Source organism: Eschrichtius robustus, chromosome 14 (assembly GCF_028021215.1).
Source record: "Eschrichtius robustus isolate mEscRob2 chromosome 14, mEscRob2.pri, whole genome shotgun sequence".
In the NCBI taxonomy this organism is placed as follows: Eukaryota; Metazoa; Chordata; class Mammalia; order Artiodactyla; family Eschrichtiidae; genus Eschrichtius; species Eschrichtius robustus.
The window spans coordinates 4,394,618-4,421,645 of record NC_090837.1 but is presented as its reverse complement, the minus strand read 5'-3'; the positions used below and the strand labels follow the sequence as shown (position 1 = coordinate 4,421,645).

Sequence of the window (27,028 nt, the reverse complement as noted above, 5' to 3'; positions counted from 1 at the left end):
CATTTCTTCAATTTCTGGACAGCCAGTGGGCGATTCGAATATCCTAGAGTAATAAACTGTGTGCCCACTAAAGACTCAAGTGAGGGACCTCCACAAATATGATGAGAGTGACAGCCCAGCCATGGCTGATACATGTAAGTTGTGCCTGATGCCCAGGTGGGGACTGGGGACGTCTGTGCACCAATCAGCCAATGCTGTCACAAGCCTGGGCGGCAGGGGGTGGAGGAAAGGGACCCTGACTCCTCTTCCTAATGGGGAATCCCATGGGAACCACCTGGGGCGCCCAGATGTACCTTATCCTGCACAGGAGTTTATCTCACTGCACCTTGGGGTTATCAGTAGCTCGTCTCTCAGACCCTGTCCCCGGAGCTGAATGCAACTTGTCCTGTCTCTCTCTGCATTTCTGCTCCATTTCCAAAGAGTCTCAGTTTCCTCATTTGCAAAACAAGGATAACAGCATCTGTTATTATCAGCATCGCTATTAAATGTCTTAATGCCTCGCACTTAGATTAGGGTGTGGCTTAGAGTTAAGTATCTTAAGTCTAGGCTGTTATCTTTATGATTTATTTCTAGCTTCCCTCTCTGTTGGCCTTTTCCTTCATCTCCTCTGGTATCTCTCCTTGCCGTGGCCTTGAGGTCTCACACATCACCTCGGACCCCACGTCTACCTGATTTTGGACCTCAACTCCCTACAGCTGACTGATGTGGGGATTCCTAAGGAGAAGAAATCTGCTCATCCGCTCTTACATCCCAGCTGAAACTGAAATGAGATTCATCTTAGTAATCAGCCATGTATGTTTTATAGAAAATGTAGGCATGGCAGTTGTAACACCATTTATTTACAGTCATCCAGACTTTTTTTTTAAATTAATTAATTAATTTTTGGCTGCATTGGGTCTTTGCTGCTGCACGCGGGCTTTCTCTAGTTGCGGTGAGCGGGGCCACTCTTCGTTACAGTGCGTGGGCTTCTCTTTGTGGTGGCTTCTCTTATTGTGGAGCATGGGCTCTAGGCACGCAGGCTTCAGTAATTGCGGCACTCGGGCTCAGTAGTTGTGGCTCATGGGCTTAGCTGCTCCGCGGCATGTGGGATCTTCCTGGACCAGGGCTCGAACCCGTGTCCCCTGCATTGGCAGGCGGATTCTTAACCACTGCGCCACCAGGGAAGTCCCCAACCATCCAGACTTTTAACCACCAGGAAGATCAGATAGACAGGTTGGTTTTGCGCGTCCACTGGGAAGTCAGTCCTGGTCCAGGAGACTGGGCGTAGAGCTGGCCTTGACACACCACAGCGCCCTGTGACGCCTGCATCAGCAGCCTGATTCCCCGCTGCGGAGCCCTGGGTGGTGGCCTGACTGCCCACTAGTGTTCCAGCTCGTGGAAGGCAGTGATGCTCTCCTTGGCACAGGGATGGTGAAGACCGTAGCCCTGCAAATATCTGTTAAATGAGTGAGGGAATCAGTGACTGAAATCCGCTTCTCCAAAAAAGACTCATCAAGTAAGCAAGCCCTGCTAAGCAGTGGAAGTAGACCCTTTACAGAGATATTTTGTAGCTGCCGTGGAGGTGTGCCACCTGGATCTCCACGGGGTGCCGCTTCGCTGCAAGTGGTCCCCTTAGTGGACAGGCTCCACCTGTTGCTTTCTGGATCTGCCTTGGTTTCCCCTTTTCCCAGTCAGCCAGCCAATTACTGAGCAAATCACAGCAGGGATGCAGGGTCTGCGTTACTTCTGTCCAGTTCAGGACTCCTCCAGTGGGGAAACTCTGCCTCTGGACCTCCCCACTGTGTTGGCTGAAACTTTATCAGATCCATTTCCCAAGTCCTCTCTGCTCAATTCTGCTTCCTCTTTAATCTTCCATGTGGGCATTGCCTCCCAACCTGTGTGCGCTCCTAATTCTCCCAGCATCTGCTTCCCAGAGACTAAAACTAACAAAGTGGTCTTTCCCGTGGATACATCGGAGATTCCAAACTATTCAGGAAGTTTTGAAAAACTGAAATATTTGACAACACATAAAAATTGAAGACAAGAAGCCGCAGCCTCCTGGCAGCCCTCGGTGTGCTTGGCTCTGCACTCTGGCCACGTGCCCACCGCTGCCTGCAGCCCCCAAAGTGTAGCCAGTGTCCTGCTAGCTCTGGGAACTGCATAAAATAAGACAGGAAGCATGTGGGAGTTTTGCTTCATTTCTGCCCTTGGCAATAAGGAAAATTTACAAGAAGATAGTAACCGCGAAGTCCAACCTGTCTGATGATACCAAATTCACTATTCTTGACTTCAAAGTGGGGGCCTTGGATTCCTGTGTTGGCCTCTCTGATGAGCTGGGGAAACTCAATACCTTTGCTGAAAGCCTCATAAAGAGAATGGCCCGGAGACTTCCCTGGCAGTTCAGTGGTTAAGACTCCATGCTTCCACTGCAGGGCGCACGGATTCGATGCCTGGTCGGGGAGTTAAGATCCCACATGCCATGCACAGCGCAGCCAGAAGATTAAAAAATAAATAAATTGTTTTTAAAAAGAGGACTTCCCTGGTGGCACAGTGGTTAAGAATCCGCCTGCCAATGCAGAGGACACGGGTTCGAGCCCTGCTCTGGGAAGATCCCACGTGCTGTGGAGCAACTAAAGCCCGTGCGCCACAACTACTGAGCCTGTGCTCTAGAGCCCGCGTGCCACGACTACTGAGCCTGCGCGCCTAGAGCCCGTGCTCCGCAACAAGAGAAGCCACCGCAATGAGAAGCCTGCGCACCGCAAAGAAGAGTAGCTCCCACTCGCCACAATTAGAGAAAGCCCGCGCACAGCAACGAAGACCCAATGCAGCCAAATAAATAAATAAATAAATTTATTTATCTTTAAAAAATGATAATGGCCCAGAGTATGGTAGGAGTTAGGGATGATGCAAAAGGGAAGGTACAGGAGACCTTTCCCACCTTCGGAGTTGACCCAACATCCTTTGTGCTCACTTTGAATTGGACAAGCCAAGTATCCTGCAAGACAGCCGCTGGGGAGCGGGGAGCATGATGGACACAGAAACAGAGCAGCCAGCATGGATCGAGAGTGACCTGGCATCCCCAGGTGCTGCCTACAGCTCTCTGAGGACGCACCTGGAGAGCCTGGATTAGAAGTCCACGTCTTCACTTGGGTACTGATCAGTATTGCGAGCAAAGAAGACCTTGTGTTGGTTTCTGAATATCTCATCATGCTTCTGGCCCCTGTTCCCAAACCAAGTGACACACGATGGCAAAAAGCCTACGAGTCCCTGTTGGATATGGTGGTCCCTCCATCAACCAAATTGATGGTCCAGGATGAGGGCTGCCTCTACATGGTGAACCTGTTGTGAAAAGTGATTGATGATTCCAAAACCAAAGTCAAAGAAAACAACTTGTCTGTGAATTTTCCTATGATGAAAAAGACATTTAGAAAGAAAGGGAAGAGGTGACCAGACTGCTGTGTGATAAGAAGCAGCAGTATCAAACTTTCTGTGCTGCCCTTAAAAAAAGGATCATGCACCTTCCAGGGCCACAGATGGAAGGTCCCCAACTGCACAGACTCCAGATCAACTTCTGGGAAGCTTTGACTGCCTGGAGGCACATAAAAACCTTGAGAGTGTCTGTGGGTCTGTGCCCAGGTATGGACAGCCGGTGATATTTCAGGCAGTCCTTCTACAGCCTCGTAGAAGGCATCCACCAAACTCTGAAGGTTCCAAACTCCATCTTCCGTCATGTGGATGATGCAGCAGCGGCAAGTGTATTGGATGCATCTATAGAGGACCCTGAATTGTGACTCAAACACCAAGCCTACTTTCCTTGTGTCTTTTTTCTTTTTTGCTGCATTGGGTCTTCTTTGTTGTGCGCGGGCTCTCTCCAGTTGCGGCGAGTGGGAGCTACTGTTTGTTGCGGTGCATGGACTTCTCATTGTGGTGGCTTCTCTTGCTGCAGAGCATGGGCTCTATGCGTGCAGGCTTCAGTAGTTGTGGCATGCGGGCTCAGTAGTTGTGGCACGCGGGAGTCAGTAGTTGTGGCACATGGGCTTAGTTGCTTCGCAGCATGTGGGATCTTCCCGGACTAGGGCTCGAACCCATGTCCCCTACATTGGCAGGCGGATTCTTAACCACTGCGCCACCAGGGAAGTCACTTTGCTTGTGTCTTAGTTTTTCATTGACCTTGGTCTTCTTGACTAGAAAGGTCAGCTGGCACCACTAAGCTCTCATATCCATGCAGACGACTACAGGTTCTTCTGTCCCTTGTCGAGAAAATACTTTAATATCCTACAGAATTTAGATGTTCAAAGAAATTGTTCACAAAAGTCAGTTACAGTTGTGGTTCTTTTTTAAAGTTATAATAAAGAAATGCTCTCAGTCCTCTGGGGGAAAAATAATTGGAAGACCACATCACGTAAAAATACACATTTCCCCATTTTCTTTTGTAAAGACAGAAGCTGTCATTCCAAATTCCCTGAGCACAGTGACCTCCACATATGGTGGAGGACACAGGTCAGGTCAAGGTCAATGCTATGACTTGCCTTCGAACTCTAAATGAATCAATGAAGTCTCCTTTAGGGAAATCATTTTATTTAAATAAAATGTTGGGTGGTCGTATGATCCCAGAACAACTTAAAAATGGCAGCCATCTCTTTTCCCAAAGTCTGGCCTAACTGATGTGGCCTTTGTCTCATGTCTACATAGTTCCTTGCAAAATTTGATAATTTGACTGAAACTTTTATTTCATCATATTTATTGATGAGCATGAAAGAAGAAAATTTAAGTTGGGTAAGACTGAAAGCCCTTTTTGGCTAATGAGAGACATTTGTTTCTTTTCTTTCCCTCTTTGTTTCTTCCTTCCTTCCTTTCTTTCTTCTTTCTTTCTCTCTTTCTTTCTCCCTCCCTCTTTCCTTCCTTCTTTCTTCCTTTCTTTCTTTCTTTCTCTTTTTCTTTCTCTCTTTTTCTCTCTTTTTTTCTTTCTCTCTTTCTTTTTTTGTAAATGTTCATTTGCTTAATAGGCACTTTTTTTTTTAATGTCAAGCAAGGGTGCCATAACTTTAAGACATTTATCAGAGTCATGGACATTTTTTGGTCATTAAAAATACATTTAGTAAAGCTGCCGCTGTTTACCAGGAGGAAAAAGATTGTGGGAGAGAGGAACATGTTTAGGAGAAAAAGGATGAAATTAAGGGCTTAGAAACCTGTGTCTCTGTGAGAAGCAGAGTGATTTCCCCTAAAGATGGTCCAGTCCTAATCCTCGGAACCTGTGAACATGCTGCCTTATGTGGGAAATGGGACTTGGCAAGTTGATTAAACTAAGAATCATGATATACAGTTATCTTGGGATAATTCATGGTTTATCCAGGTAGAACCAATAGAATCACAAAGGTCCTTATAAGAGGGAGGTGGGAGGTCAGAATCAAAGATGTGACAATGGAAGCAGAGGTCATGATGATGATAGAACAAAAGCCAAGGGATGCTGGTCCCTAGAAGCTGGAAAAGGCAGGGAAAGGGGTCCTCCCCTAGAGCGTCCACAAGGAGCACAGCCCTGCCGGCACCATGATTTTAGGGCTACAGATCTCTAGAACGATAAGATAATAAATGTGTGGGTTTTCTTAAGCTGCTGAGTTTACGGGGACTGGTTACAGAAGCAAGGGGAAACCAACGCAGAGCCTAAGCACCTTGCCCCCTGAACGCCAGAGAGCAGAATTCAGTGTTAACGCATTGCATTGGCAGAAGGACCAGAAGGACAGCCATGAACAGCATTTTTATGTAACAAGGTAATAAATAACAATAAAGCTCGTCTTCACGCGGTGCTTCCCAGGAAGCAAGGCACCATCACAGTGCTTTGTTTATAGTGGCTCATAGAGTCCCAACAATAGATGTGAAATAGGCATTACCATCAGCCCCACTTGACAGATAAAGTGAAGCCCAGAGACTCCAAGCACGTGGCTTCAGGTCACACAGCGGCAAAAAAGAAAGGCCCACCTCACTCAGTTTGTGTGGGTCCAGATCCCATGATCTTTGCCACTGCCCTGAGCTGCCTCTTCTAGGAGACTGGGTTTTGACTATAAAATTCAGACTCTTAGAATCAAAAGGCCTGTTCGAATGAATTAAAAGGGGTATAGGGACTGGTGCATTTTAGATGTCTGCTCTGAACTTGCGTGAAGATTTAACGATGATGTCCAAGGTGAAGACTTTACAATGCTTTTCGGGAGACAGATGAGCAGAACCACTTGCTTTTGTAGTTATTATTATTGTTACTATCATTTATATGCAGATATGATGCCATTTAAAACAGTGCTTCCATCTTAATTTAAATAGCCACAATCCTCTTTATTTCCTGGCTCACCAAACCTTTTCATCTTAGACAAGACAAAGGTTTTGTTGATCCCCAGTTAAATTAATTGTTCCCAGTTTCTGCATCAATAATGGAATCCTAATTAATGGAGCTTTATGGACTTTGAAAAATAACAAATGATGGTTGTTGGCTTGAAGTGTGGCTTGTAGACATATGGATGATTTGGAACACTTGCAAAGGACTTTGTAAATATTTCTTAAATATTTTACTGCTCCTGGCTCTAAAGAGCCCTTTTGCTACTACGTTAAAATCTATTTAAATTAATGCTTAATTACGCTGGAACTGCTTGCATGATTTAGTGTAAAGTTAAACTTTTACTATGTGACTAAATCTCTTTAAGAGTCTAGCCTTAATCTTACCTCTTCTCCCCTCAACAATTTCAGCACCTAACTCAGAGGTAACCTGATGTTGGTTTGGGGTGAATCATTCCTTACTTTTATGGGGCATTTTCATTCATATAGATGTCACTGTGTGTGCTATTTGTGGCTGGTTTTTGTTTTTGTTTTTGTTTTTGGCGGCACTGCACGGCTTGTGGGATCTTAGTTCCCTGACCAGGGATCAAACCCGGGCCCTCAGCAGTAGAGCGCTGAGCCCTAACCACTGGACTGCCAGGGAATTCCCTGTTGCTGGTTTTTTTTTTTGTTTTTTTTTAAGCTTTTGTTTTATAGTGGAGTACAGTTGATGAACAATGTCGTGTTAGTTTCAGGTTTTACAGCAAAGTGATTCAGTTATACATATACACATATCTATTCTTTTTCAGCTTCTTTTTCCATTTAGATTGTTACATAATATTGAGCAGAGTTTCCTGGCTAGTTTTGACAGAGTACGAGAATGCCTTTGTTTGCACTGCTTTCTTCCAGGCTAAGAGATTTCCTCAAGAACTAAATCAGCGTTCTCATCAAACGCTTATTATCCTCCTTAATCGTTTACCTTTCCCAGCTCGGCCTTATTTTTTTTTTTCCTTTGAGAACCTGAACACAGTCCCTGACTTCCTTCCCCACTCCCCTCTTTATCCCAGGAGAAGGAGAAGGGGGTCTCTGGAGCATAAGGGAGGATGTAGCGTCTGCAGATCCCCTCCCAGCCGCTCAGCTTCTGCCTGGAGACCTTCCCCACTTAATCACTTATTCATCATCTTCCGACGGGGCTGGAGTTATGCTAAGTCTGAGTGATGTCCTGGACGAAATATCCAAAGTTTCAGTTCAGTTTCTCCTCCCATCGCCAAGAAGGTTGCCATTTGGCTCATACAGTTGAAATTGACCTTTCCTAGCATTTCACCAGCAAATTCCTATGATGCCAAGATGTCATCCCTGAATTTATCTTCAGTAAAAGCTTGCTTGGATTCAAGGAACAGAGGGAACTTTGGCTTTCGGGTGGCTTGAGGAGGGAGGGCAAAGGCCACCTTCCCTATTTGCCACTCTGTATATCTAACAAATAACTAAGCAAATTCGCTGGAAACCATTCTTTGAGTTTTAAAAGGAAAGTAACATCTTGTCACCCAGATCTTTGTTCTGTGCTTGAAAAACCAATGAAGAATAATCCTTTCCCACTCATGTTGCCCCATTTCTGGACAAGCATGAACTCCGGGAAATTCACTTTTTCAGGCCACTTGTGCTGTGGGTACCACACACCTGGCTGGTTCGCCACTGTCATCAAAGCATCTGGGCTAAATAAGTGTGCACCAAGCCAATGAGAATTTGGGGCGGTTTCTTTCCACACAAGATTTAGGGACATCAGCTTCTTGTTATTTTTTTCCACAGTTTGATTATATTCTACTGTTCTCAGTTGAATTCAAATAATTCCTTTAAAATGATTAATTAGCAGCAGCCCCATGCCTGGCTGGAGCCCCACGGTGCAGGTGAAGAGACGGCCATGTCGAGAGGGAAGTCCCTCAAACTTGCAAAATCCACTCTGTTTGCAATTGTCACTGGGATGAATTTCCCTGAAGTTTTCCCATATTTCTAGTAATTTCTCTTTGGAGGCTCCATCAGTGAAGACTAAAGTAATGAATTAGCCAGCCTTGATGTGACAAGATGTCCTCAAACCACAGCAGACTGTCAACCAACAGAACCGTTGTCATTGGCTTTTCTTGACCATTTGTCATTGTCTGTAATTAATTACAGCTCTTTAAGCCCAGGCATCCATTATAGAGATAATGCATAATAGAAGCCTTTTATGTTGGATTCTCTATTTACTTTATTGTGAATTTCCTTCCCTTCTCTTCCACCAGAGAGTTCCTGAAAATGGTCTTTGTGTGCAAATTCTAATTATCATTCTTAGGTCTTGCAAGCCACTTTTCCCTCCTGCATGGGGACATTTTTTCTATTTCTTGATTATTGTCTATTATTCCAACACAAAAGGAGACAGTTAGGTGAACACTGACCTTGGCATGGACAGAACATTAATTATCATTGGGATAAATGCCAGAGTGCCTACAGTTGCCATCAAAGAAACAGATGTTTTATTTTCAAGTGCAAAGTTGGGTATAAAAAATGCGAGGAAGAAAGAAGAAGGTACTTACTGTTCAATCATTTAGCTGGAACAGGGCCAGTTCTGGGTAATGGCTTTCTTAACGGGGTTCTCCTAATGACTAAGAGCCTGATTCTTTCTCTTTTTATTGAAGTATAGTTGATTTAAAATGTTGTGCTAATTTCTGCTGTACAGCAAAGTGATTCAGTTATACATTTTATATATATATATATATACATTCTTTTTAATATTCTTTTCCATTATGGTTTATTACAGGATATTGAATATAGTTCCCTGTGCTATATAGTAGGACCTTGTTTATCCATTCATCTGCTAATCCCAAACTCCTAATCCATCCCTCCCCCTTGGCAACCATAAGTCTGTTCTCTATGTCTGTGAGTCTGTTTCTCTTTTGTAGAGAAGTTCATTTGTGTCATATTTTAGATTCCACCTATAAGTGATATCATATGGTATTTGTCTTTCTCTGTCTGACTTACTTCACTTAGTATGATAATCTCTAGGTCTATCCATGTTGCTGCAAATGGCATTATTTCATTCTTTTTTATGGCTGAGTAATATTCCATTGTATATATGTACCACATCTTCTTTATCCATTCATCTGTCGATGGACATTTAGGTTGTTTCCATGTCTTGGCTATTGTGAACAGTGCTGCCATGAACATAAGGGTGCATGTATCTCTAACTTTCTTGTGAATTGTAGTTTTGATGCAACAGCAAATTTATGTGAAGGTGGTTGCTCTTGAATAGTCACTGTTTATGATATTTGAAGAGAATCACACAGGATACTAAATAAAATAAAACAATTGATTTGAGTAAATGTAGTTCTTACTGCAACAAAGATGAAAATCTGAGTAAGTTTTTGCTTTTCTTCTCTCAACCTTATCTTCCCTCCTCTGTAAAGTGAGGGGGCTGGGTAAGATCCAGGCAGGTCTCCCAAGAGTTTAGTAGGAAACATGCAGGACAAGAGTCCTGGTCGCATCAAAGCTCTTCCACAATCGGCACTGGGAGACCATGCAAATTGTATCCCTGTCTTGGAGTTTCAGCAGGCGTAATACAATAGTAGTGATTCTGCAGGTATATAGAGAATAGACTGGTGGTTGCCAAGGGGGAGGAGGGGTGGGAGAGGGTAGGAGTGGGAGTTTGGGATTAACAGATGCAGACTGGTATATGTAGGATGGATAAACAACAAGGTCTTACTGGATAGCACAGGGAACTGTATTCAATATCCTGTGTTAAACCATCATGGAAAAGAAAATGAAAAGAATGTATGTATATATATATCTATCTATATCTATCTATCTATCTATCTATCTACCTATCTATCTATCTATATATAACTGAGTTACTTTGCTGTACAGCAGAAATTAACACAACATTGCAATTCAACTATACTTCAATAAATAAATTTAAAAAAATATTGGGTTGGCCAAAACGTTTGTTCGGGTTTTCTGTAACATCTTAAGGAAAAACCCGAACAAACCTTTTGGCCAACCCAATAGCAATGATTCTGAAAAGTGCTGCAATAAAGAGAGCTTTTTAAATTTGCCTGAGTTTTCCATCCATTCATCCACTTCTTTCTCAAATGTTTGCCAGGATGCCTCATATGAAAAAGTAGGAGTGTGAATGGAATACATGCCTAAAATATTCAATTAAATTAGACACATGAGCATCTCAAGCTTATCTGAGCAAAGTGTTACAACTTTGGAGTAGCCCTTATCACCCAGGCTAATTCTAAAACCTGGTCTTGACTCAGATGGTGGTCACAAATGGAGTTGAGTGGCTAGGACTGAAAACAGAGAGACATTCTTTCCGCAGAAATTACCAGAAGGCTTTTAATCCATGAATGACTCAATCACCCAAAATGGGATGAAAGAGCCACTCTTATTTGCAAGAGAATACATAAGACGCTATTTTTCTAATAATTACTATTCACTTAAGTGAATTAAACATTTGGGGAAAAAAATCCACAAAAACTTGGAGCCAAATCTGATAAATTAAAATTCTTTAAAAAAAAACCCTCGCTCAGGTAACAGCCTTTCACTCATTTTGTCCATCTTTGGGCTCTGAAAAAAATGTGTCTTCATCCCATGCTGGGCCTTTAGTGGCCATGTTCTTTTAAGATGACGTTCTAATTTTAGATGTCTCCTGAATGATGGAGCATTCTGTTAACTTCCAAATTGCACTACGTTTGAATTGAAGTCTCTCTTCTGTCTTCGTGGATCTTTTCTTAACATTCATCTCTTGAGCACATATGTGTGTGAACCCCTCAGGAATGATTTTGGGGTTTCTGGTCTACAAAATATTGGAGCTCTGGGCTTTGTACTGTTTCTTTTCCAGGTGTCATAATATCTAGAAAAAAATAAAACCAAAACTGTCCTTAGAAGATCAAGTTCTAGAGGACCCCACAGAGGTTCTGACTGAGTGGACCAAGACTCAATGTAGCTTTCATTTACCCAGGAGACGTGCATAGATCTATTCCGTGCTCAGCTATTAACGTTGAATTTATGTTGCTGAACATAAAGTCATAAAAAGTCCCAGTTGCGCCGTTTTATCAAAGAGGTGTTTCTTTATTGGTCTCTCATGAGTGATTTAAACTTCAAACTGGCATCAATTCGTGGCATAAGTGGGATGGAACACGGTAACTGGAACTTAATTGTATCATTTGGTCCGTTAGATGGCATTATCTGAAATGATTTCCTGGATCCATCTAAAGCGTGTATCAAGAGGCAACTCTACAGTCGTACATTTGGGAAACGATTTAAACAACTCTAAATGCCTCTAGATCTTTCTTGTCAGTTGGAAAATCAGTAAAGTGTGGTCTGCAGTGTAGCTGCTGTTCTTCTTGTTCTGGCGTTAAGAAGTCACTTGCAAAGGATGACTGTTCACTTAGGACGTGAGAGGTTCTTTTGTGGACATCTCCTGGAAGGGCTGCCATGTACAGCGGTTCAGGTTGTACACTGAGTAAGAGCATCCAGGTGACAAGGCAACGGAGGGCTGAGATTAGTCCTCATTCCATATGATCATTTAAGGGTGGTTTCAAATTCCTTCCCACTCCTCCTATTGAGAGGTGGAGTCTATGGCCCCTCGTCTTAAATCTTGGCTGAATGGCTCCTTGACCAGTAGGTTATGGAAGTGACTCTATCAGTTTCCTGGCCTAGGGATGAAGACACTGCCTAGTAGTTAAAAAGGAGCTTCAACTATTTCTTGCTTGAAACACTTGCTCTTGCTGATTGAGTGCGGGCTGCTCGCCGGGATGTTAGTGCCCCAGCACAGACTACTTGATCTAGGGCATGAGTCAGCGAACATTTTCTCTAAAGGGCCAGATAGTATATATTTTAGGCTTTGTGGGCCAAATATGGTTTTCGTTGCTTCTTCTCCTCCCCCTTCTTCCCCCTCCCACTTCTTCTTCCTCTCCTCCTTCTCTTCCTCCTCCTCCCCGATCCTTCTTCTTCTTCTCCTTCTTCTTCTCTTCTTTATACTTTACTTTTTCCTTCTTTATTCTCTAAGCATTTAAAAATGTAAATAATAATGATAAACTTTCTTACCTTACAGCCTATACAAAATCAGACTGCTAGTTGGATTAGCACACTTCTCCAGCATAAATACTGCTCCGGCAGAGAAGTCCTTGCGCTAGAAAGCCATCTGTATATATTAAAATGATGATGCAAAGGACATGCTGGCAAAAATTTTTTCCTGGTCTCATTTCTTAGTGGATGGACTTCCATTGTCTCACCAGTGACAGCCTTCTTTCTTCCTCCCTTATTTCACTGGAACAATTGGTAAATTCCCCCCTTTATTCTATACAGAAACGTTCCACTCATTCAAGACCAGGGTAGTTAGTTTCTATGTGGAAACTCCCCAATGAGGGCAGCACTGACTGGGTCCTGAAGCATGTGTAAGAGTTTTCCAGGAAGAAAAAAATGTCTCTTTCTCCAGTCCTCTGATCCTCTCAAAGTTCACAACCTGAGGATTAGATGCCAGTCATTACATCATCCTTTTAAGAGAGAGCAAAAACCCTTTGAAGGTCTTTGTTTCAACTTTGCCTTCTTGTGAAGGAGGAGCTTTAGACTGGGGACCAGCCAAAGATGTAGTCTCCCCTGGAGTTTGATTTGAGGGTTACCACAAAATTCCTTTACCCCTCAATGCTTCAGGTGCTATCATCTGTGGTGATTCATGCTTTTTTGGGTACCAAGTCAATGATCATATAGAAAAGCAAATTCTCCTGGGATGGGAGCATATTAACAAATCTTTAAAAGTTTAGAGTCCATGAAATCTTTTCCACATGATATTTAGCTGAAGACAGGATTTATTGATCTCTGTGAAATGGAAGGAAGGGAAGCATCAGAAGACTGGACTTTGAGGGGAATTTTGGGAGGAAGAGCCTTGTGAAAGGACAGGGACACAGAGGTGAAACCCCCTTCCCACATCGCCAGCCCCTCTTCAGGGACAGGGTAACACTTAGGCAGCTTTACGTTACTCCCAGTCATTGGTGTACACAGTAGAGATTCAAAATAGCATTTGCAGAAGGGATAAAAAAGGAAATCTACAGCAAAATACTGCCATTTGCAGCAACATGGATGCAGCTAGAGATGATCATACTAAGTGAAGTCAGTCAGACAGAGAAAGACAAATTGATATCATATGATATCACTCATATGTGGAATCTAAAATATGGCACAAAGGAACCTATCTACAAAACAGAAACAGACTCACAGACATAGAGAACAGACTGGTGGTTGCCAAGGGGAGAGGGGATTGGGGGAAGGGATGGAGTGGGAGGTTGGGGTCAGCAGATGCCAACTATTCTATAGAGAATGGATAAACAAGGTCCTACTGTAGAGCACAGGGAGCTATATTCAATCTCCTGTGATAAACCATCATGGAAAAGAATATTTAAAAACGCGTGTATATCTACGTGTAACTGAATCACTTTGCTGTACAGCAGAAATTAACACGACATTGTAAATCAACTGTACTTCAATAAAAAAATATTTTTAAAAAGAAAGGAAATCTACAACAGGAAAGTTAAAGTGCTCTAAGAATGGTTTCCCATGCAGATTCACACAGCTGGAGAGGTTTCAATGCACAGGGATATCTGAAAGTCATTTCTTGCCAGACAATGACAAAACTACCACTATTAACCATTTGGTATATTATGATACAAATACTCTACCTCATGCTTCATGTGTTTCATCTCACTGAGACCACCTGGCAGCCCTATGGAGTAAAGTATTATTATTATTACCATTCTGTAGATGAGAAAACTCAGGCTTAGAGAGGGGAAGTGAATTCCCCAAGGTCTTAGAGCACCTGAGTGATGGAGCCAGGATGGATAGCCCCCTCGTCAAAATCCAAAGCTTGTTAAACCTGGATATCAACTAAAATGAGTCCCAAATGCCACTTTTCTCCTTGTGCCACCAGACACACAGGATGAGGAAGTAGAAGGTTAAAGCCAATCAGCTCTAGAGGGGTTTTGGATTGTGTTTGATCACAGTTTAGAAAATGTTATTACCAACTGTATGGGAGACATTTATATGGTTTTTCAAACTCCGGTGATAATTCTTGGTGCTTGAGAGGTAGTAAGTGATTAGTATTTGGAGATCATTAGAGAGAACCAATGAACTGACAGTTTCAATTGGGAGGAAGGGTCAATTATTAAGAGCTGGAGATTGTAGGAGAGAAACATTTTGGTATTCACACATTCCGTGCTAATGCGACCGATGATTTGCGCTTTACAGCTTAACAGAGAGTAAAATAAATTACCATAAATGCAAAGAAAACATTTTCCCTAACAAGAAATGTACTGAATATGCAAACATTTAAATACATAATAGGGCTGACAGTAAAATGAGTTTGGTGCATTCCCTTGAAGGAGGGTTTATAAGGCTTTCATAGGAATTTTGGCCGGTGTGTGGGGTTTTTTTTAAGAGAAATTCCTTCTTATTCCCACTCTAGAGTGATAATCATTATTAACTATTTGGTATACATCCTTCTTGATAATTTTTTCCATATGAAGTTTTTGCTTTCGCATAAATGAGATCACATTTACTATTTGATATCTGTTTGCTTTGTTTTTTAACATACAGTGAACATCATTCCAGGTTAGTACAGAACTATCTAATTCACCCTTTTTTAAATTAATTTATTGGAGTATAATTGATTTACAATGTTGTGTTAGTTTCTGTTGTACAGCAAAGTGAATCAGTTATACATATACATATATCCACTCTTTTTTAGATTCTTTTCCCTTATAGGTCATTACAGAGTACTGAGTAGAGTTCCCTGTGTTATGCATTAGGTCCTTATTAGTTATCTCTTTTATATATAGTAGTGTGTATATGTCAATCCCAATCTCCCAATTTGTCCCTCCCCCCTCTTTTCCCGTTGGTAACCATAAGTGGTTTCTTTTTTGTTTTGTTTTGTTTTTATAAATTTATTTATTTATTTATTTTTGTCTGTGTTGGGTCTTCGTTGCTGCGCGCGGGCTTTCTGTAGTTGTGGCGAGCAGGGGCTACTGTTTGTTGCGGTGAGTTTTGTTGCAGAGCACGGGCTCTAGGCACGTGGGCTTCAGTAGTTGTGGCACTTGGGCTCAGTAGTTGTGACTCGCGGGCTCTAGAGCGCAGGCTCAGTAGTTGTGGCACGCAGGCTTCAGTAGTTGTGGCTCACGAGCTCTAGAACGCAGACTCAGTAGTTGTGGCGCACGGGCTTAGTTGCTCCGCGGCATGTGGGATCTTCCCGGACGAGGGCTCAAACCTGTGTCCCCTGCATTAGCAGGCGGATTCTTAACCACTGCGCCACCAGGGAAGTCCCCATAAGTGGTTTTAAAAGTTTTATTTTATCAAATTCTGTAACCTCTATTTTTCCTGATTCATGCTACATACCATTGACATCTTCATACATGGATGTCGTGATTAAGACAAACTTTGATGGCCAGAATTTGGGGGATGCTGAAATAGTCTTTTTGCTGTCCACCGTTAAGACAATACATATTTCACTTTGCTTACATCTTCTTTTCAATTCTTACTTTTTCTCCTTTTCCAGCTCTTCACAATTTTTTTTATTCCCATCTTCCTTACTGGTTTGGAAACTTTCCATGCTATGTCTATTATTTTAGATGTTGAAATTTCACTCTGTTGGGCCCGATTGTTCATGGTCTTCCTGAATGTGCTTTACTGATTACCAAGGACCCCTGAAAAGTGCCCCTTAATTGCTTAGGGAGCAGGAAGAATATTCAGGGTTGTTTTTTTTTTCCATCACGTGCAGTCAACAACTGAGTCTACTCTTTTCTGAAGTCCGTCTCAGTTCTTTTTCCCTTCCACACCCATCTTTGTTTCTTTCTTGATTATAGCCAGTTGGGCAAAAGTCCACCCCTTCCACAAGGCTGAGAAATCATCCAGAGTGGAGAGTCCCGACCGTTAGCACACATGAATCCCCTCGTTAAACATCAATCACGTGCCGCATGCCCAAAGTTTCTGATTCGGTAGGTCTGGGGTTGGGCCTGAGGACTTGTGTTTCTACTCAGTCCCCGGTGACTCCTGTTGTTCTAGGAACCACACTCTGAGTAAGGCCTTCAACATCATCACTGGAGATCATAAGCCTTAAAGAAGCTTTCTTTGTAATTTATTTTTTTAATTTTTATTTTATAGTGGAGTATAGTTGATTTACAATGTGTTAATTTCTGTACAGCAAAGTGATTCACTTATGCAAATATATGTATTATATATATATATATATATTCATTCATATTATATATGTATATGTATATACATTCTTTTTTAAATATTCTTTTCCATGATGGTTTATCATAGGACATTGAATATAGTTCCCTGTGCTATACAGTAGGACCTTGTTGTTTATCCTTTCTGTATATAATAGTTTGCATCTGCGAATCCCAAACTCCCACTCCATCCCTCCCCTACCTCCCCTCCCCCTTGGCAACCACCAGTCTGTTCTCTATGTCCGTGACTCTGTTTCTGTTTCGTAGATAAGTTCATTTGTGTCATATTTTCGATCCCACATATAAGTGACATCATATGGTATTTGTCTTTGTCTGACCTACTTCACTTAGTATGATAATCTCTAGTTGCATCCATGTTGCTGCAAATGGCATTATTTCATTCTTTTTGATGGCTGAGTAATATTCCATCATATATATGTACCACATCTTCTTTATCCATTCTGTCAATGGACATTTAGGTTGTTTCCATGGCTTGGCTATTGTGAATAGCACCGCTATGAACGTAGGGGTGATATATCTTTTCGAATTAGAGTTTTGTCTGGATATATGCCCAAGAGTGGGATTGCTGGATCCTATGGTAGTTCTATTTTTCGTTTTCTGAGGAACCTCCACACTGTTCACCACAGTGGCTGCACCAACTTACATTCCCACCAACAGTGTAGGAGGGTTCCCTTCTCTCCACACCCTCTCCAGCATTTATTGTTTGTGGATTTTTTGATGATGGCCATTCTGACTGGTGTGAGGTGGTACCTCATCGCAGTATTGATTTGCATTTCTCTAATAATTAGCAATATTGAGCATCTTTTCATGTGCCTGCTGGCCATGCCCAGATAATTTTTAATGGCTTCTTACCTGGGAATCAAACATCTTTAGCCATCCCACCTGTATGTCCCACTTGCAGAGGTACCTGGTACCACCAGTTTGGGAGTGGGAGTGAGGGGGTGGATTTGTAGAATAAGCTGCAGTGGGTCGTGTCCCATTCTACACACTGCTGGCCTGCGGCCCAGCCATCACACTCTGTCTCAGCGTGTCTCACCCTCCTAAGTTGAATTCCTGTTTTCTCCTCCAGCATCTCCTTGTCCTTGTGTGTCAGTATCTTCAAAACAAAATCAACTTACTGCTATTTTAATGGCATTTGAGGAACAAGTACAAATAACTCCTTATGTTCATACCATCATCTTTACCAAACATGGACTTCCTGAATTTAGGGAGAGGGATGGTGGAAAGTTTGAATAATTTAATTTCCATTATAATTGAGTGCAAAATTCCAGATGCTGATATAGTTCAGTTCATTTCAGGGTTATCTTCAATCCCCTGAATTTATTGTTGGTCTCGATGAGTCCCGAGTGCTCAGTTCTCTTGCTTTTAGTTCCTCTTATTCAGTAACACAAAGACATAAAAAGTCAACAGTTTCTATTCATGATGACAAAGTCACTTTTTCCCCCAAGTTGCACATGGTTTGAATGAAAGCCAAGGTTTTTGTGAAAAATGATTTAAATGTATTTTTAAAAGACCAACTAAGGAAATAGGTACCTATGATGCTTTTTGTCTGCTTAGACTTGGGGCAGAAATGGTTCCCCTACCCTTCAATCTGCAAATAAACTTCCACATGTTAAGGCACCTCCATAACTTTGTTTTCTGTGGTCTACTGGGGCAGAGGCAAAGATCAGAGCATGTTTAAAATGTATATGTCTGTTTCTGATTGAATGGTATTCTGGGCCAATCTAATGATAACTAATTACTGGATCTCAACATGCTAACATCTTGTGATGACTGATGAACCACTGGAAAAATGGGTAAAATTTGCATTTTCTCTACAGAATCAACTTTGCAAGACAATAAAAGAGAGCATTGGATACATGGTTTGGCAAACAAACTATCTTTAAAAGACATTTCTTTTAAATTGAAGTATTGTTGATTTACAATGTTGTGTTCATTTTTGCTGTACAACAAAGTGATTCAGTTATACACAAGTATATATTCTTTTAAATATTCTTTTCCATTATGGTTTATCACAGGATATTGAATATAGTTCCCTGTGCTGTACAGTAGGAACTTGTTGTTTATCCATTCTATATATAATAGAAAAAACTATCTTTTAACCTTGACATTTCAAATGATGACTGTGTACTGTAATTTCCTTGGCCTGTTTTTCTACGTCTCACTATTTCTATTACTACTACTACTAAATATATTCCTATTAGCTACTGCTCAGTTCATGTAAAATGATACATTCCCTGCAAGATGGTAGATTCCTGGTATAATTTGAAAGCTGAATGCTAAATGAACAGCACCTAAGAGATAATATTCTTTCCATTGACAAGATATCAAGAACGACATTAGAAAAATACTTGTTTGTTGCCTTTTCAAAATATACACTTCAGTTGTTGGTGTCTTTTATAAAAAGATTAGGAGTGCAATAGCAAAATAATGAACCAAAGTAGGGAAATTTTACCCTTAGATGTAGATAATTCATCCTTTGTGGATTACACACTAGACATCTTTAATTTTATATTCAGTATCTGATTTTCCTAAAGTCACACATTGTTTCACTCCATCAACTTTACCCTTTCTCTAATGGCATAAGCTTAACGTTATTTTTTCTAAGAATTACCTTTCGTACTTACTATAAAGTCAAAGCTTTATCTTAATTTTACAGTGACTGTGATCTAGAGTTAGAAGAAATCCCAGATGACTAAGAGGGGTTAATAAAATCACATAGAAAGAAGACTAATTACCATCAATCTGGACTACACGGGCCAAGTATGGGATGAGCAATCCTGAGAATGCAGGGTCCACCAGCGTTATCCGTGTTGGTGACGTCAAACATCTGGGTATTTTCAAGCATCCTCACGCTGGGGCGGGTAAATTAGACCAACCATCTGGTTGTTTGGATGAAATTTACACTATTCATATGGTACACATTTTAAGAGAGTCATTGAGACCAACTCCAACCCTGCTCACTTTTCTGGTTTTTAGAAGCATTAAGCAGTGATACAGAAAATTAGATGGTATTTTTAAACTTGCAGTGGTGGGTCTCTCTCTACACTGTAGTTGCCTAGGCCATATCATTCCAGAACTCTTTTCTGAATCCCAATTTTGGTATTTAACTCATCCTAGGCTGGCTGCAAATTTTTTTCTAAAGATCTCATGCACTAAATGAATAACTCCATTCTTATAGCAATACCTAGTGCCTTGAATCTCTGCCTGGCATGTATCTGTTCTGGACTTTTAATAATGTTCCATTTCCTCTTCCATTAGGAATCTGTTTCTAGAAAGAATCCCTTCAGTTTCTGGTCAACGTTTTCTGTTTATAAGCATGCTCTGAACTGCCATCAGATGCTAAATCGTGTGTACCTTAGAGGACCCTTCCAAACACATCTTCCGCTAGTGTCAAGAAGAGGGGGTGGGGAGTCAGTGGTACCAAAGCTAAGGCTGATGGGCATTGAGATAAGATGGGTCCAACTGATTCCACCGCCAGAACTGCTGGGTTTTGTCTCTCAGAAAATCTAGTTTGCGTGTGGGCTGAGATCGGAGCTTTATCGTCTCAACCCTCCCCTCAGGAACTAAATGTCTTTTCCTTTTGAGTGACCCTGTTAGCTCCCATGCTGAACCTTGTTTCTGATTTTTCATCCAGGCTCCCAGGGTGCTGCTGAGCCCACCTGGATGTCTTTGCTGACCATAGCCATGGGCTGAGTTGGATGGGGAGGAAAGTCACTCTGGGTTTAAAACAAACCACACACACACACAAAAACCCGACATAACAACAAACAACAGCCATTTGTAGAATGCTGTGGCAGCTGAACAAGCAAAAGGATTGTTGAATGAACATAAGAAAAGGATGGGACTTTTTGTCACTGTTGAGATGGAGAATCCCTTCCTATATCTAAACTTGTGTTTTGTTCTCTTTGAGCATCACAGCTTTATTTCAGCTGTTTTGTATAGTATTCTCCCAAAGGGAGCTCTGCATTTTTGGTTTCTGAAGCAGAGCTCACTGGAGAAATGCCTCTGTGTGTGTGTGTGTGTGTGTGTGTGTGTGTGTGTGAAATGTCATAGGAAGCGTCAACTATTTTACATATGTATATATTTATTTATTTGTATTTTATTTTTTTGTATGCACAGTGTTGGTCTATGGAATTACTTTCTAAACCTATTTGTTCCTTTTTTATATGACTTCCTACTGACAAGCTTTTAAAAAATCTGTTTTAAAAAACTCTTTTTCATTGTTTCTACAGTGCATTGCTACCAATGTCCCCTGCTCTCAGCTTGCTCTTTGGGCAGGTCCCCTGCCATCAAGTTTGCTTCTTGTGCACTCTTACCTAAGAAAACAGATAACCTCTTCTTCCTTTCTTTTCTTTAATACATTTTTTTAAACATCTTTATTGGAGTATAATTGCTTTACCATGTTATGTTAGTTTCTGCTGTAGAACAAAGTGAATCAGCTATATGTAGAAAGGAAAGGGGCTTGTTTGTCCTGGTCACCCGGTACCTAGCACACGGCTGTGCCGTAGCAAAGGCTCATTCAATGTTGTCTCACCAGACAGTGAAGTTATAGCAGTCAGGGTAAAGCAGGAGGAAATCATTCATAGACTCCAAAGGCCTTCCATTTTCCTAAAGCATGTGAACATAAACACACAGACTCAGTGGGTCTATGATGCCTTACAAGAAGCTTTAAAAATGCCCTCCTAGGGGCTTCCCCAGTGGCCCAGTGGTTAGGAATCCGCCTGCTAATGCAGGGGACACGGGTTCGAGCCCTGGTCTGGGAAGATCCCACATGCCGCGGAACAACTAGGCCCGTGAGCCACAACCACTGAGCCTGCGCGTCTGGAGCCTGTGCTCCGCAACAAGAGAGGCCGCGATAGTGAGAGGCCCGCGCACCGCGATGAGGAGTGGCCCCCGCTTGCCGCAACTAGAGAAAGCCCTCTCACAGAAACGAAGACCCAACACAGCCAAAAATAAATAAATTAATTAACTAATTAAAAATAAATGATGCTTTTTTAAAAAAATGCCATCCTAATAGTTGGCTGTGTCATTCGTGAATGCACTAGTGCATGTCAGAGATTCGTATCCATTCATTTTGGGAAATTCTCCAGCCATCTCTCGTAGACGGGTCTTCTAGACGGGTCTTTGTTGATTAACCTTTGGGAAGTCTCCATCATGCATATCAATTGGGCTTTGCTGTGTGGCCATGATGCCGAGAAACACTGCACGCGTGTATCCTGACCACGTGGCTTCTCACATACTTGGGTCTACAGCGCATGCTTGGTTACCTGTCTTTTCCAGAAATTCTAGGAGTGTGAGCCTCCCCTGCAGCTGTTTGCACGCATTCACCTCTTGAAATGAACAGGTCCTTTCATTGGTCAGTGGCTGATACAGGTGTGAGGGCAGAGCATTTTGCTCACTTGTTTCAATGTGTTGGATGATGACTCTTCCATATGACAAGTTGTATTAGGGAAAGTAGACCCAGGTAATCAGCAGCCAGATTGCAGTGATAAAACCCTAGAGGATGGCAAGGTGCATTGCTCAAAGCAAGGCTCTTTTTCAAATAGTTTTGCCTGATGAAATTCTAAGGATTTATTTTCCTCAACATAATTGTGCAACCTTCAGAAATCTCCTGAAAGTGACCAAATGACCCCTTGCCCGCCCTGAAGTCTTTGACTTTGAAAATGTATTGGGAACATTTGAATAGCTTTTATCTGAAAGAGAGTGCTAGTAATAAGTGTTTCTGACTACTGAGTTCTCCCAAAGTCTGTGACTTTATTTACATCCTCTTAAGATGTTCACTTGAGACATTTGAAAATATAAAATCCTTCGGCGGAATACCAGACTATTAATATTACCTTCTTATAAACTCTATTTTCCCAAACTGGCATTTATTAAATAACTGAAATATAATTTTACATGGCGTTTGGATTATGCATAAGCTTCATGTTTGATTTATTTTTCTTTGAGATTAAAGGTGACAGATGACATTGATAAGAGGGTGTTTTTAAAATATCTCCCCTTTGCAGCTCGTTCACTGTAGATTGACAACTCAGAGAAGGAAGAAAAACATAAAGTCAAAAGGGCTGATTATGCAGATGCTGTACACGCACTTCACAGAATATCAGGCAGGAGAGACTTGCGGTTATGGGGGAGGTGTCTGGGAAGAGGATGCAGGCAAAGGGAAGAAATGATTTAAATACTAGGCAAATACAGGGAATTTCAGATATGTCAGGATTGTAGGCTAGCCCTGTGAAAGATTAGGAAGGAAAATAATGATTTATTAAAGGTAGGGGACAAAGAAGATAAAGTTAATAGTTAATGCTCATATTTTATTATTGAATTACTTTGGCAGCTATGGCTTCCCTGATACAATTTTAGTCTGGTTTTAAGATCATGCAATCGTGTCTGGGCATATGATGTCTACTTGGGCTGAATAAATGCCAGGATGCCGCAGGGTCGGGGTGGGGGGAGAACATGGGATCTCAGGGGTATGGTCCCACCTCAGCCACTTCTAGCTGTGTGACCGCCCCTGGAAAGGGGATTAATGATCCCAGCCTTGGGAACCTTACAGGAAAGCTGGAACACAGTGAGTTAATAGATGAAAGTAGAAATAGTGAAGAGTAATAATAGTTCATTGTAAAAATGGCTTAAAATATTAAAGTGTTGTATCCTGGGAAGGGAACACTATGATTAAGGTCAGATCTGACTTTTCTCAAAGCTCTTTTGTCTTCTCCACAGCTCCCAGCAAATATCCAGCACATATTTGCTGGGTAAATAAATATAAACACATATCTGTATGTGTGTAGATAGATGGATAAATAGATCATCAGGCTTTCCTCGTCCTGTGGAATACCAAAATGTCCTCTGTGGGGTGTGTGTGTGTGTGTGTGTGTGTGTGTGTGTAATGAATGAGGATCCCTATTTTTACAAAGCTTAAAAAACATATAGTCCCCCAAGCGTTACAAAATTACTTCTTCTTGAGAATGACAAACACCATAGGATATCACTTATATATGGAATCTAAAGTATGACACAAATGAACTTATCTACGAAACAGCACAGACTCACGGACATAGAGAACAGACTGGTGGTTACCAAAGAGAAGGGGGTTGGGGGAGGGATGGATTGGGAGGTTGGGGTCAGCAGATGTAAGCTTTAAAAAAAAATGGATAACAACAAGGTCCTACTGTATAGTACAGGGAACTATATTCAATATCCTGTGATAAATCATAATGGAAAAGAATATTAAAAAAAGAATATATATATATATTATATATGTATATATCACTTTGCTGTACAGCAGAAATTAACACAACATTGTAAATCAACTATACTTAAATTAAAAAAAAAAACAAAAAACAGAAAACCAAAATTACTTCTTTTTCTTCTTCACTGAAAAGTTCACGGTCCATAACCGGTCTCTGAATATACAGAACATTCACATTAAGCAGTTGATTGTGTTTCTGATTTATAAAATTTTTGGTATTTATTATAATTACTTTTTTAAATGAAAGTATATAGTCGTATAGTCATGGTAAACAATAATTGAGGAGAGAAGTTCTTGAGGATTTTGATGAAAACTTTCCCATAGGATACCAAGCCACATTCCAGGCAACTAACTGGTACTCAAGGGTTATATTTATTAAATTAAAATTTTTAAAAATTAACTGTATAATATTGGTTGGGATTTTTCATTATGTGGCATGAATACAAGGGATTCACAGAGTTGGAAGTAAGCAGGGAACATTGGATGAGGCATGTGCATGGCTGCCCCGGAGGCTGAAACCTCGATAGAGATCCCATTCTAGGAACCATCTAGAATATGAACAGTCTTATCCGTGGAATGGAATGGAATGATGTTCACCTGTTTTGTTCCTGTCCTAAAGGAGCATCTCACTGGGTAACGGGCACAGATGAGTATCAGCACCATGAAAGTTTCACTGACAACACCCATTGTAATTTCCAGCATAAGACACTGAGGGGCTATTATAAAAGAGAATTTATACTGAGGAGGGAAAAAAAGGAGGAAACTCCTCACAGCATTACCTTTTTCTACCCTCAACTCAAAGCACAGAGCCCCCTCGGGGATCAGCATTATTTGCATAACAAGACTCTTATCAACCATCAGGGTACTACATGACAAAGGAATCTAGCCTCTCTGGGCTAATTTGCTATTTACTATCGGCGTCACCCATCATTATGTAAACAAACTCCACCCTCACAATGTTAGTTCCAAGGAGGAAAACAGCTAATTTGCCAATACGATTGACTTGCAATTTGTTGTTATGCTTCATGAATTAAAGCAGAAGCCTATCAGTAGATAACTAATCAGAACCCGCTGTATAGCACAGAGAACTCTACTCAATACTCTGTAATGGCCTATATGGGAAAAGAATCTTAAAAAGAGTGGATATATGTATATGCATAACTGAATCGCTTTGCTATACACCTGAAACTAACACAACATTGTAAATCAACTGTACTCCAATAAAAATTTTTTAAAAAGCAGAAGCCTATCAGATGACAGTAATTACTAGTAAGAATGAAAAGTATTGGCTGGCAGCTGGACCTCCATGCTCTGACCTCACAGCCCTGACCTGAGGACACCAAGCTTCCGGGGCAGGTGGAGATGGAGGTGCCCATCCCTGTGGTGGCCAGAGTAAGAAGAACCTGCTGGGCACCTGCCCATGGACGTAGGTCATGGAGAGCCATTGACAGAGACCTGCCGGCCCGTATTTTTGCACTGAATCCTGTGTTATATGTCAGTCTGAAACCATTACATACTGTGAGCCCCATTTTAATCACAAGGAAGCCAGTCTCTGTCGTGGTAACAATGACCATATGGAAATAAACAACTGAACACAGCAGCCTGAAAATTGAAGTAATAGGCATTTAGCATGGTTTAAGGAGAGATGCTTGGAAAATTAGCTACTAAGCTCTGGTGTCGCCTTTAGGTTTTTAAAAAGGATATTATTTTCTGAATATTATGGAAAACAACCCAATTGTTTCCGAATATAAAAAGCATTTTAAAAGTTTGGAGTGGTTGGATTCAAATATTGCCGAGAGAAAACATTTTCTGTCTCTCGGTTACTGAAAAATGGTGTTTCTCCAAACGAAAGAGCAAGCAGTTCACATTCTGTTTTCTAAAGAATACTGCGCTTTACTTTCACGTGTTTTCCAAAGGAAATGCTGCAAACGTTCTCTGAAAATTGAGTGTTTTCCTCTGAGCTCTTGACAGCCAAATACTGTATTTACACGAAACTTCAATGAAGTGCAGCGCCCCCTAGTGGGATAACTTGCGCCATCACGGATTCATCTCGTGTTAGTGCATCTCTCCTGCAGATGGTTTGAGGGACCAGCCCATTAACCCCAAAGATGCGCCAACAAACTTCGACCATAATAACCAAATACCCAGGGCTTCCAATTCACTTTCCTGGGTATGAAATACATTTAAAGTATTCACCAAAATGTTGTTATTGCATGAGGCTCGTGCTGCCTGAAATCAAACTAATGCGTTTTTTACTGAATTAAGAAATATAAATTCCACTTGCAGCTTTCCGTGACTCTGCCTTTAGTGATTCCTCTGAACTCTACTCATTTCTCTATAATATCTTTAATGCTTTTATCATAGTAAAATTGTTTCTGGCAATGTTCCGTCACTGAGGAACAGTAGATGAAGTTAGCATTATCAAAACGGGTAATTATAGGCAAATTCATTTTTATGTGTTTGACAAACCTTGCCATTTGATAGAAGTAAACACCTTGTCACATCTGAAATCAATGATGATTATAAATGATGGAGTATTTGCAAGAAGGCAACACAAAAGTAGCTACTAGTCCTGCTTCCAAACTTAGAATAAATGCATTAACAATTTAATATTGACCAATTATACATGAATTCTGTTTAGTGTGTCAGTACTTCTGGTGGCATGGGATTTATTAGACTAAGTAATGTAAAATAGAATGAAATAAATTAAGTCTTTTTTATGAAATAATGGTACCCGTTAGATCGGGTACTCTAAGTCAAGGTGGGAATTTTCCTCTTTGTAGACACTCTCTGAGTTGTGGATGGTGTGTTGAAACTCTCATGCTGCAGACAGCCCTAAGCCTCAAATTAAAACAGCCAACAAGAATGATAAAACAGATTTGAAAAAGCAGTTATCTCCAGGTGGAGAGAGAGAGTTTGGGAAGTTTGGGAAAGGTCCTTAGGTGTCTGCAAAGGTAGTATAATTTCTAACGTTGGTGTGTAAGTGTGGGTCTTCTGAGAGTGGAGACTAAGATGGGATTAGATAAGCAAGAGATTGATTAAGGTAAACAATTTTGAGGAACATTTGGCAGGAAGCCAGGGGAGGTGGGAAAAGCCTTCAAACCTGCAAATCCAATTATTTGTGGGAAAAAAAAAAAAAAGAAGGAAGGAAGGGTGGGTGGGTGGAGGAGTCTAGAATTACAGGAAATTTGGAACATTTGTAAGGGTCCACTGGGAACCGTCA

At 41.3% G+C, this 27,028-nt stretch overlaps 1 pseudogene; it reads left to right on the top strand.

The window, feature by feature from the left end:
• The first annotated feature begins 2,158 nt into the window (after positions 1 to 2,158).
• The window catches only part of LOC137776972 (V-type proton ATPase subunit C 2-like), a 75,361-nt pseudogene continuing 50,491 nt past the window's right edge, over positions 2,159 to 27,028 (top strand).